The sequence below is a fragment of the Bufo bufo genome, chromosome 6 (assembly GCF_905171765.1).
Source record: "Bufo bufo chromosome 6, aBufBuf1.1, whole genome shotgun sequence".
Lineage (NCBI taxonomy): Eukaryota > Metazoa > Chordata > Amphibia > Anura > Bufonidae > Bufo > Bufo bufo.
Window position 1 is genome coordinate 436768714 of NC_053394.1, and position 13146 is coordinate 436781859.

Below are 13146 nucleotides of genomic sequence, written 5' to 3' on the forward strand. Positions count from 1 at the left end.
GTGCAGTCACTGTGTACATACATTACTTATCCTGTACTGATCCTGAGTTACATCCTGTATTATACTCCAGAGCTGCACTCACTATTCTGCTGGTGCAGTCACTGTGTACATACATTACTTATCCTGTACTGATCCTGAGTTACATCCTGTATTATACTCCAGAGCTGCACTCACTATTCTGCTGGTGCAGTCACTGTGTACATACATTACTTATCCTGTACTGATCCTGAGTTACATCCTGTATTATACTCCAGAGCTGCACTCACTATTCTGCTGGTGCAGTCACTGTGTACATACATTACTTATCCTGTACTGATCCTGAGTTACATCCTGTATTATACTCCAGAGCTGCACTCACTATTCTGCTGGTGCAGTCACTGTGTACATACATTACTTATCCTGTACTGATCCTGAGTTACATCCTGTATTATACTCCAGAGCTGCACTCACTATACTGCTGGTGCAGTCACTGTGTACATACATTACTTATCCTGTACTGATCCTGAGTTACATCCTGTATTATACTCCAGAGCTGCACTCACTATTCTGCTGGTGCAGTCACTGTGTACATACATTACTTATCCTGTACTGATCCTGAGTTACATCCTGTATTATACTCCAGAGCTGCACTCACTATTCTGCTGGTGCAGTCACTGTGTACATACATTACTTATCCTGTACTGATCCTGAGTTACATCCTGTATTATACTCCAGAGCTGCACTCACTATTCTGCTGGTGCAGTCACTGTGTACATTACATTACTTATCCTGTACTGATCCTGAGTTACATCCTGTATTATACTCCAGAGCTGTACTCACTATTCTGCTGGTGCAGTCACTGTGTACATACATTACTTATCCTGTACTGATCCTGAGTTACATCCTGTATTATACTCCAGAGCTGCACTCACTATTCTGCTGGTGCAGTCACTGTGTACATACATTACTTATCCTGTACTGATCCTGAGTTACATCCTGTATTATACTCCAGAGCTGCACTCACTATTCTGCTGGTGCAGTCACTGTGTACATACATTACTTATCCTGTACTGATCCTGAGTTACATCCTGTATTATACTCCAGAGCTGCACTCACTATTCTGCTGGTGCAGTCACTGTGTACATACATTACTTATCCTGTACTGATCCTGAGTTACATCCTGTATTATACTCCAGAGCTGCACTCACTATTCTGCTGGTGGAGTCACTGTGTACATACATTACTTATCCTGTACTGATCCTGAGTTACATCCTGTATTATACTCCAGAGCTGCACTCACTATTCTGCTGGTGCAGTCACTGTGTACATACATTACTTATCCTGTACTGATCCTGAGTTACATCCTGTATTATACTCCAGAGCTGCACTCACTATACTGCTGGTGCAGTCACTGTGTACATGCATTACTTATCCTGTACTGATCCTGAGTTACATCCTGTATTATACTCCAGAGCTGCACTCACTATTCTGCTGGTGCAGTCACTGTGTACATGCATTACTTATCCTGTACTGATCCTGAGTTACATCTTGTATTATACTCCAGAGCTGCACTCACTATACTGCTGGTGCAGTCACTGTGTACATGCATTACTTATCCTGTACTGATCCTGAGTTACATCTTGTATTATACTCCAGAGCTGCACTCACTATTCTGCTGGTGCAGTAACTGTGCACATACATTACTTATCCTGTACTGATCCTGAGTTACATCCTGTATTATACTCCAGAGCTGCACTCACTATTCTGCTGGTGCAGTCACTGTGTACATACATTACTTATCCTGTCTTATACTCCAGAGCTGCGCTCACGTGTATGTACATGCTGATAATGTGCTGTATGGTGGAGGACTCTTCCCGCTTCCTCGGAGCCGGCAGGTGTCTATAAGGAAGCGTCTCCATCGCGGCCTCCCACTTTATCAGGAGGAGACAGATGGTGCAGCGCGGAGAGTAATGAGGCTTCTTCCTTCTGCCTGTGAATCATCATCTCCTCGTAGTGTTTTCTGCCAAATACTCCGTAATTAATAAACGTGACACAGCAGCGCTCTTAGCGGCACTGTGCAGGATTGGAGCGCTGGGGCCCACGTGCCGGCAGCGCACTGCAAGGACTCTGCTCAATCATCTGTGTCAGGAGACTCCCGAATGTAAAGAGACCCCCCCCCCCCCCCCCCACCTTCCAGGTTACAGCTGCAGCATTGTATGATATATAAAGAAGGGCAGTGGATACTAAATGTAAATGAGGGGGAGGAGTCAGATAATTGAGGTTAACTGGAGTGTCGAATGGATGCGATTAATGCTGACCCCGCCCTCTAATGATGAGATGACTCTGCTGACCTCACCTTCTAATGATAACGAGATGACTCTGCTGACCTCACCTTCTAATGATAATGAGATGACTCTGCTGACCTCACCTTCTAATGATAACGAGATGACTCTGCTGACCTCACCTTCTAATGATAATGAGATGACTCTGATGACCTCACCTTCTAATGATAACGAGATGACTCTGCTGACCTCACCTTCTAATGATAACGAGATGACTCTGCTGACCTCACCTTCTAATGATAACGAGATGACTCTGCTGACCTCACCTTCTAATGATAACGAGATGACTCTGCTGACCTCACCTTCTAATGATAACGAGATGACTCTGCTGACCCCGCCCTCTAATGATAATGAGATGACTCTGATGACCTCACCTTCTAATGATAACGAGATGACTCTGATAACCCCGCGCTCTAATGATAATGAGATGACTCTGCTGACCCCGCCCTCTAATGATAATGAGATGACTCTGCTGACCCCGCCCTCTAATGATAATGAGATGACTCTGCTGACCCCGCCCTCTAATGATAATGAGAGGTCTCTGCTGACCCCGCCCTCTAATGATAATGAGATGACTCTGCTGACCCCACCCTCTAATGATAATGAGATGACTCTGTTGACCCTGCCATCTAATGATGAGATGACTCTTCTGACACCATCCTCTAATAATAATAATGAGATGACTCTGCTTATCACACCATCTAATAAGGAGATGACTCTGCTGACCCCGTCTTCTAATGTTGAGATGACTCTGCTGACCTCTGCCCTCTAATGATGAAATGACTGCTGACCCCACCCGCTAATGATGAGATGACTCTGCGGACCCTGCCCTCCAATGATGAGATGAATCTGTTGACCCCACCCTCTAAAAATAATGAGATGACTCTGTTGACTTCGCCATCTAATGATGAGATAACTCTTCTGACACCATCCTCTAATAATAATGAGATGACTGCTGACTGGCCCTCAATTGATAATAAGATGACTCTCCTGACCCCGCCATCTAATGAGATGACTCTGCTGACCCCGTCCTCTAATGATGAGATGACTCTGCTGACCCCACCCTCTAATGATAATGAGATGACTGTTAACTGGTCCTGGTCTACACAGTAAAGCTGACAAGTAAGCTCCAGAAAAAGGAAATGTCATCCTTCAGTTCGCTGTACAGTACTTATGTGGACAGTCATATTTACAGATTACAAAGAGGAAATGTATGGTATACCAAGAAACCAGAATGAGGACCCCCATGCTTTACACTGCAGGTCACAGAAAATGGTGTAAAATAGAAGCAAAACATGAAAACCCCCCAAACATTTCATCTATGGCTCCCATCCGCTGCAGTCAGTACAGGGGGCAGTGATGCAGTAGAGGGGTCTTGTGTCCCAGTACCCGGGTACACGGCAGATTATAACGAAGCCCCGGACCCCCGCCTGTGCTCAGCCTCTGCCCAGGTCAGGGCGCTGTGGTCTAAATTCCAGTTCTGGCAGCGACAATCCAGATAATCTCCAGGCTGTACGGACGGCAGGGACAGATGGCATGGGGACGCTCGCATTGTGAAGTGGGCAGAAAAGGCAAAACTCAGCGAATTAAAAGGGAAATGAAGAGCGTGGCGGCGTGCCACTAATCAGCGGGATCCTCATGACTGGCCACATGTCGTCCACACGTGTAACATCTGCAAGATGAGCGTCCGAAATGACCCCAATCACTCAGCAGGAGCTGATCCTCAATCTGCCGCGTACGACCTGAACTGGGCTCCGAACCCAGCCTCCAAACTGCAACGGGTCCCTTAAAATGGGAGAAATGGACGTATATTATACACATGCCCTCCAGAGGAGGTGTATAGAGGAGCAGAGACGTATACTATATACACGTGCCCTCCAGAGGAGGTGTATAGAGGAGCAGAGACGTATACTCAGAGGAGGTGTATAGAGGAGCAGAGACGTATACTATATACACGTGCCCTTCAGAGGAGACGTATAGAGGAGCCGGGACGTATAGAGGAGCCGGGATGTATACTATATACACGTGCCCTCCAGAGGAGGTGTATAGAGGAGCAGAGACGTATACTATATACACGTGCCCTCCAGAGGAGACGTATACTATATACATGTGCCCTCCAGAGGAGATGTATAGAGGAACCGAGACGTATACTATATACACGTGCCCTCCAGAGGAGACGTATACTATATACACGTGCCCTTCAGAGGAGACGTATAGAGGAGCCGGGACGTATAGAGGAGCCGGGATGTATACTATATACACGTGCCCTCCAGAGGAGGTGTATAGAGGAGCAGAGACGTATACTATATACACGTGCCCTCCAGAGGAGACGTATACTATATACATGTGCCCTCCAGAGGAGATGTATAGAGGAACCGAGACGTATACTATATACACGTGCCCTCCAGAGGAGACGTATACTATATACACGTGCCCTTCAGAGGAGACGTATAGAGGAGCCGGGACGTATAGAGGAGCCGGGATGTATACTATATACACGTGCCCTCCAGAGGAGGTGTATAGAGGAGCAGAGACGTATACTATATACACGTGCCCTCCAGAGGAGACGTATACTATATACATGTGCCCTCCAGAGGAGATGTATAGAGGAACCGAGACGTATACTATATACACGTGCCCTCCAGAGGAGACGTATACTATATACACGTGCCCTTCAGAGGAGACGTATAGAGGAGCCGGGACGTATAGAGGAGCCGGGATGTATACTATATACACGTGCCCTCCAGAGGAGGTGTATAGAGGAGCAGAGACGTATACTATATACACGTGCCCTCCAGAGGAGACGTATACTATATACATGTGCCCTCCAGAGGAGATGTATAGAGGAACCGAGACGTATACTATATACACATGACCTCCAGAGGAGATGTATAGAGGAACCGAGACGTATACTATATACACGTGCCCTCCAGAGGAGACGTTTACTATATACATGTGCCCTCCAGAGGAGATGTATAGAGGAACCGAGACGTATACTATATACACACGTGCCCTCCAGAGGAGACATATAGAGGAGCTGGGACGTATACTATATACATATGCCCTCCAGAGGAGATGTATACTATATACATGTGCCCTCCAGAGGAGGTGTATAGAGGAGCCGAGACGTATACTATATATACGTGCCCTCCAGAGGAGATGTATAGAGGAACCGAGACGTATACTATATACACGTGCCCTCCAGAGGAGACGTATACTATATACACGTGCCCTTCAGAGGAGACGTATAGAGGAGCCGGGACGTATAGAGGAGCCGGGATGTATACTATATACACGTGCCCTCCAGAGGAGGTGTATAGAGGAGCAGAGACGTATACTATATACACGTGCCCTCCAGAGGAGACGTATACTATATACATGTGCCCTCCAGAGGAGATGTATAGAGGAACCGAGACGTATACTATATACACATGACCTCCAGAGGAGATGTATAGAGGAACCGAGACGTATACTATATACACGTGCCCTCCAGAGGAGATGTATAGAGCAGGGGTGCACAACGTTTCCTGGTTGGGGGCCACATTGCCAGACTGAACCAATGACGAGGGCCGAAATAAAAATTTAAAGGTGTATTAACAACTGAAATATTGTACTTATGGCATATTGAACACACATTATATACCATTAATGTCTAGTTACACTTCCAGGACTCCATCTAATGGGAGAAATACATGAAAAATACATGTGAGCAGCCACAAGACATAGGCATACATGTCTGTTACCAGATGGTTGGGGGCCGCACAGAATGGTATCAAGGGCCGCATGTGGCCCCCGGGCCGCAGGTTGTGCACCCCTGGTATAGAGGAACCGAGACGTATACTATATACACACGTGCCCTCCAGAGGAGACATATAGAGGAGCTGGGACGTATACTATATACATATGCCCTCCAGAGGAGATGTATACTATATACATGTGCCCTCCAGAGGAGGTGTATAGAGGAGCCGAGACGTATACTATATATACGTGCCCTCCAGAGGAGATGTATAGAGGAACCGAGACGTATACTATATACACGTGCCCTCCAGAGGAGACGTATACTATATACATGTGCCCTCCAGAGGAGATGTATAGAGGAACCGAGACGTATACTATATACACGTGCCCTCCAGAGGAGACATATAGAGGAGCTGGGACATATACTATATACATATGCCCTCCAGAGGAGCTGGGATGTATACTATATACATGTGCCCTCCAGAGGAGGTGTATAGAGGAGCCGAGACGTATACTATATATACGTGCCCTCCAGAGGAGATGTATAGAGGAACCGAGACGTATACTATATATATGTGCCCTCCAGAGGAGACGTATACTATATACATGTGCCCTCCAGAGGAGGTGTATAGAGGAGCCGAGACGTATACTATATATACGTGCCCTCCAGAGGAGATGTATAGAGGAACCGAGACGTATACTATATACACGTGCCCTCCAGAGGAGACATATAGAGGAGCTGGGACGTATACTATATACACGTGCCCTCCAGAGGAGATGTATACTATATACATGTGCCCTCCAGAGGAGGTGTATAGAGGAGCCGAGACGTATACTATATACACACGTGCCCTCCAGAGGAGACGTATACTATATACATGTGCCCTCCAGAGGAGGTGTATAGAGGAGCAGAGACGTATACTCAGAGGAGGTGTATAGAGGAGCAGAGACGTATACTATATACACGTGCCCTCCAGAGGAGACGTATACTATATACATGTGCCCTCCAGAGGAGGTGTATAGAGGAGCAGAGACGTATACTCAGAGGAGGTGTATAGAGGAGCAGAGACGTATACTATATACACGTGCCCTCCAGAGGAGACGTATACTATATACATGTGCCCTCCAGAGGAGATGTATAGAGGAACCGAGACGTATACTCAGAGGAGGTGTATAGAGGAGCAGAGACGTATACTATATACACGTGCCCTCCAGAGGAGATGTATAGAGGAACCGAGACGTATACTATATATACGTGCCCTCCAGAGGAGGTGTATAGAGGAGCAGAGACGTATACTCAGAGGAGGTGTATAGAGGAGCAGAGACGTATACTATATACACGTGCCCTCCAGAGGAGACGTATACTATATACATGTGCCCTCCAGAGGAGATGTATAGAGGAACCGAGACGTATACTATATACACGTGCCCTCCAGAGGAGATGTATAGAGGAACCGAGACGTATACTATATACACGTGCCCTCCAGAGGAGGTGTATAGCGGAGCAGAGACGTATACTCAGAGGAGGTGTATAGAGGAGCAGAGACGTATACTCAGAGGAGGTGTATAGAGGAGCAGAGACGTATACTACATACACGTGCCCTTCAGAGGAGACGTATACTACATACACGTGCCCTTCAGAGGAGACGTATACTATATACACGTGCCCTCCAGAGGAGACGTATAGAGGAGCCGGGATGTATACTATATACACGTGCCCTCCAGAGGAGACGTATACTATATACACGTGCCCTCCAGAGGAGATGTATAGAGGAGCCGGGATGTATACTATATACATGTGCCCTCCAGAGGAGACGTATAGAGGAGCTGGGACGTATACTATATACACTTGCCCTCCAGAGGAGACGTATACTATATACACGTGCCCTCCAGAGGAGACGTATACTATATACACGTGCCCTTCAGAGGAGACGTATAGAGGAGCCGGGACGTATAGAGGAGCCGGGATGTATACTATATACACGTGCCCTCCAGAGGAGGTGTATAGAGGAGCAGAGACGTATACTATATACACGTGCCCTCCAGAGGAGACGTATACTATATACATGTGCCCTCCAGAGGAGATGTATAGAGGAACCGAGACGTATACTATATACACGTGCCCTCCAGAGGAGATGTATAGAGGAACCGAGACGTATACTATATACACGTGCCCTCCAGAGGAGACGTATACTATATACATGTGCCCTCCAGAGGAGATGTATAGAGGAACCGAGACGTATACTATATACACGTGCCCTCCAGAGGAGACATATAGAGGAGCTGGGACGTATACTATATACACGTGCCCTCCAGAGGAGATGTATACTATATACATGTGCCTTCCAGAGGAGGTGTATAGAGGAGCCGAGACGTATACTATATACACACGTGCCCTCCAGAGGAGACGTATACTATATACATGTGCCCTCCAGAGGAGATGTATAGAGGAGCCGAGGCATATACTATATACATGTGCCCTCCAGAGGAGACGTATAGAGGAGCCGAGACATATACTATATACATATGCCCTCCAGAGGAGATGTATAGAGGAGTCGGGACATATACTATATACAAGTGCCCTCCAGAGGAGACATATACTATATACATGTGCCCTCCAGGAGAGACGTATAGAGGAGCCGGGATGTATACTATATACATGTACCCTCCAGAGGAGACGTATACTATATACCCGTACCCTCCGGAGGAGACATATAGAGGAGCCAGGACGTATACTATATACATGTGCCCTCCAGAGGAGACGTATACTATATATACGTGCCCTCCAGAGGAGTCGGGACGTATACTATATACACGTGCCCTCCAGAGGAGCCGGGACGTATACTATATACATGTGCCCTGCAGAGGAGACGTATACTATATACATGTGCCCTCCAGAGGAGTCGGGACGTATAGAGGAGCCGGGACGTATACTATATACATGTGACCTCCAGAGGAGCCGGGATGTATACTATATACATGTGCCCTGCAGAGGAGACGTATACTATATACATGTGCCCTCCAGAGGAGTCGGGACGTATAGAGGAGCCGGGACGTATACTATATACATGTGACCTCCAGAGGAGCCGGGATGTATACTATATACACGTGCCCTCCAGAGGAGATGTATAGAGGAGCCGGGACATATACTATATACATGTGTCCTCCAGAGGAGATGTATAGAGGAGTCGGGACGTATAGAGGAGACGGGACGTATACTATATACATGTGCCCTCCAGAGCAGCCGGGACGTATAGTATATACATGTGCCCTCCAGAGGAGACGTATAGAGGAGTCGGGACGTATACTATATACATGTGTCCTCCAGAGGGGATGTATAGAGGAGTCGGGACGTATAGAGGAGTCGGGACGTATACTATATACATGTGTCCTCCAGAGGAGATGTATAGAGGAGTCGGGACGTATAGAGGAGTCGGGACGTATACTATATACATGTGCCCTCCAGAGGAGCCGGGACGTATACTATATACATGTGCCCTCCAGAGGAGACGTATAGAGGAGTCGGGACGTATACTATATACATGTGTCCTCCAGAGGAGATGTATAGAGGAGCCGGGACATATACTATATACATGTGCCCTCCAGAGGAGCCGGGACGTATAGTATATATACATGTGTCCTCCAGAGGAGACGTATAGAGGAGTCGGGACGTATACTATATACATGTGTCCTCCAGAGGGGATGTATAGAGGAGTCGGGACGTATAGAGGAGTCGGGACGTATACTATATACATGTGTCCTCCAGAGGAGATGTATAGAGGAGTCGGGACGTATAGAGGAGTCGGGACGTATACTATATACATGTGTCCTCCAGAGGAGCCGGGACGTATACTATATACATGTGCCCTCCAGAGGAGATGTATAGAGGAGTCGGGACGTATAGAGGAGTCGGGACGTATACTATATACATGTGCCCTCCAGAGGAGTCGGGACGTATAGAGGAGTCGGGACGTATACTATATACACGTGCCCTCCAGAGGGGACGTATAGAGGAGTCGGGACGTATACTATATACATGTGCCCTCCAGAGGAGACGTATAGAGGAGTCGGGACTATAGAGGAGTCGGGACGTATACTATATACATGTGTCCTCCAGAGGAGCCGGGACGTATACTATATACATGTGCCCTCCAGAGGAGACGTATAGAGGAGTCGGGATGTATACTATATACATGTGCCCTCCAGAGGAGTCGGGACGTATAGAGGAGTCGGGACGTATACTATATACATGTGTCCTCCAGAGGAGATGTATAGAGGAGTCGGGACGTATAGAGGAGTCGGGACGTATACTATATACATGTGCCCTCCAGAGGAGCCGGGACGTATACTATATACATGTGCCCTCCAGAGGAGACGTATAGAGGAGTCGGGACATATACTATATACATGTGCCCTCCAGAGGGGACGTATAGAGGAGTCGGGACGTATTTTATATACATGTGCCCTCCAGAGGGGACGTATAGAGGAGTCGGGATGTATTTTATATACATGTGCCCTCCAGAGGGGACGTATAGAGGAGTCGGGACGTATACTATTAACATGTGTCCTCCAGAGGGGATGTATATCTGCTCGGGGGCCACAAGGGCGATCGCTTGGGATTAGAGGCATGGTTTATTGTATAATAAATACATTTCCCCGCAGGCGCCGCGCGTGTTGTGCCTTCCCCCGGAGGCAGACACAAGTATGTGGAGCTCAACACGGTTCATGGCGGTGCAAGGTTTTTCGACCACAATACAGCGCTCTGTGCCCCCCCCCCATCCCGTGATATAAACCTCCCGCTTGTCATATAACGAGCTGTCCATTGTCTCGCTGCTCCCTGGCGCACTGTACCCAGGGACGGCCGCACGCTCCGGGAGGTCTCCACACCTCTGACAATGCTGATCTGACATTATGGAAATCAATAAGAAAGTAAAAGCCATCCATCCCGCTGAGGAGACGGACGCAGCGCGTAAACAGCTCAATACCATGGCGGTCAGACCGGAGGACTATCTGCACATCATTACACAGACCTGCAGGGGTCGCCCCACCCTCAGGATACATCACAATCAAACCCACCTTCCCCTCAGAGCGGGCACCGCCTCATGAGCGAGGGCACTGTTATCGTCAGTGTTAATGGAGGGAACCCCCAGGGACGCGTTCTGCCTCCTCTTTCCGGCTCGTGAGATAAGACTCTGACCACAAAATACAAAACAGATGAGCACGAAAACAACAATGGACACAGCACGCCGAGAAATACGAGGAAAAAGGCCATAAAATAACACAGTCGATACGAGAGGAGCAACTGACGAGTCCGAGGGGCATCACAGCACAATAAGTGATATCCTACACACTATGGCGGCTATTACGGCTCCCCCCCTTTATCTATATCATACACTTTCTAGATAATCCATCTTCACTGACGCTTCAGATACTTTTAGTCAGTAATCTTCATTCATTGCTGTTGGAAATCCGCTCTCTCCATACACAATAGTCAACCTTAACGAGCAGAGCTGCAATGCAAAGCAAGAGGGAGGGTCAGAGCACCCGTCAAAGGGGGGCCAAGCACTGGAAATTTCGGACCCGTCGTTCCCTCTTTATGGGTGAAAGTTGTCCAAATCTGCAAACCCCCAAACTGCCAAGTGAGAAGAAGTCTAACTAGCATCGAGCGAGAAGACTGCCGAGCGAGAACACTGGCAAGGGGAAGACTGACGAGCAAGGGGAAGACTGACGAGCAAGGGGAAGACTGACGAGCAAGGGGAAGACTGACGAGCAAGGGGAAGACTGACGAGCAAGGGGAAGACTGACGAGCAAGGGGAAGACTGACGAGCAAGGGGAAGACTGACGAGCAAGGGGAAGACTGACGAGCAAGGGGAAGACTGACGAGCAAGGGGAAGACTGACGAGCAAGGGGAAGACTGACGAGCAAGGGGATGTCACGGCCTATGGTGTACGCTGTGACACTGTTGCCACGCATGCTGTTGCCGGTGGTAACGAGTGGTTTTGTTTGCTTGTGTGGGAACTTCCCCTTTAAGTGGCTTCCTTCCCCTGTCTGATGTTGTAGCAGGTCACCTCCTACAACATCCCTAATCCTCTCCCTGAGTCCTCACCGTATGAGCGGACCCCGATATCTCTTTGACACCGCACGGTGGGGGGTTGACCCCACTCCCCGCCGTGACAGTATGACCACAAGGGTGGCCCTCACTGGAAAGATGGTAAAGCCAGGAGCGGTGAACCAGCAGCACACACCAAGCCTACAGGCTTCCAGCAGAGACTAAAGAGCCCAAGCAGCCGCACACACACAAACCCAGTGTTCACAAAACCCTAGGCAGTTAACCCTTCCAACACCAGACAGGGGAAGGAAGCCACTTAAAGGGGAAGTGCCCACACAAGCAAAAAAAAAAAACACATGTTACCACCGGCAACAGCATGCGTGGCAACCATGTCACGGCAATCACCCAGAAGGCCGAGACACTGCCACCGCATGCTCTCACAGCAACATGTTGCCGCGGGCAACCGCAAGTGTGGCAACAGTGTCACAGCGTACACCATAGGCCGTGACAGGGGAAGACTGACAAGCACCGGACAAGGAGAGGCCTGCTGAGTGCCATGTGAAAAGATCACCAAGCAGGGAGATGACTGCCAAGCGAAGAGAAGACTGCCGAGCGTAGGGAAGACTGCCGAGCGTAGGGAAGACTGCCGAGCGTAGGGAAGACTGCCGAGCGTAGGGAAGACTGCCGAGCGTAGGGAAGACTGCCGAGCGTAGGGAAGACTGCCGAGCGTAGGGAAGACTGCCGAGCGTAGGGAAGACTGCCGAGCGTAGGGAAGACTGCCGAGCGTAGGGAAGAGCACCGAGCGTAGGGAAGACTGCCGAGCGTAGGGAAGAGCACCGAGCGTAGGGAAGACTGCCGAGCGTAGGGAAGAGCACCGAGCGTAGGGAAGACTGCTGAGCGTAGGGAAGAGCACCGAGCGCAGGGCAAACTTGAAGACTCGCAAGCACTGGCTAAGGAGAAGACTAATCGAGCAAGGAGAAGACTGTCAAGTGAGGAGAAGACTGCTGAGAAAAGAGAAGACTGCAGAGAACTAGGCGA

The 13146-nt window shown here is 48.7% G+C and overlaps 1 protein-coding gene across 4 annotated transcripts in view; it reads right to left on the bottom strand.

The window, feature by feature from the left end:
* Nucleotides 1-13146, bottom strand: part of PRKCA (protein kinase C alpha) — a 202077-nt gene that overhangs the window by 122762 nt on the left and 66169 nt on the right. Inside the window, exon 1 of one of the 4 annotated variants that reach the window (XM_040437439.1) lies at nt 1809-1839. The exons of the other annotated variants lie outside the window; for them this stretch is intronic. The gene's annotated coding sequence lies outside the window, so the exon portion shown is untranslated. Of the gene's footprint in view, nt 1-1808; nt 1840-13146 lie in introns of those variants that run through there. 4 annotated transcript variants of the gene reach the window in all.